Raw genomic sequence first — 354 nt, forward strand, 5'->3', positions numbered from 1 at the left:
CAGAACCACATCACACAACAGTCGAACTTCTCACCATAAAAACCAAACTCATACGAAAAAAGTAAAAACTTTCGATATCTCAAAGTAAAAAAAAGAAGAAGAAGAAAAAATCCCAACTTCCAGTGATAGAACAGAACACACCGCGGCAATAAAACACATGAAACCAAAATGTCCGCGTCTTGGCAAATCTTTTAAAAAATTCAGGAGTTGGCATTTTGGCTCGTGTTCTGTGCTACACATTTTGATCTCTCTGTCGCTTCCCGTTTTCTTGTCGCTGGTTTTGTTATTAATGATTTTTTATGAATTTTGGAGATGTGAGATTATTTGTTGTTGTTGGTTTTTGATGTTCTTTAG

General features: G+C 35.6%; 1 protein-coding gene across 1 annotated transcript in view; it reads left to right on the top strand.

The window, feature by feature from the left end:
• LOC119594619 (chymotrypsin-1-like) overlaps window positions 1-354 on the top strand; it is a 9,830-nt gene that overhangs the window by 8,461 nt on the left and 1,015 nt on the right. The window lies entirely within an intron of this gene.

This window comes from Penaeus monodon, chromosome 34 (assembly GCF_015228065.2).
Source record: "Penaeus monodon isolate SGIC_2016 chromosome 34, NSTDA_Pmon_1, whole genome shotgun sequence".
NCBI classification, from domain to species: Eukaryota; Metazoa; Arthropoda; class Malacostraca; order Decapoda; family Penaeidae; genus Penaeus; species Penaeus monodon.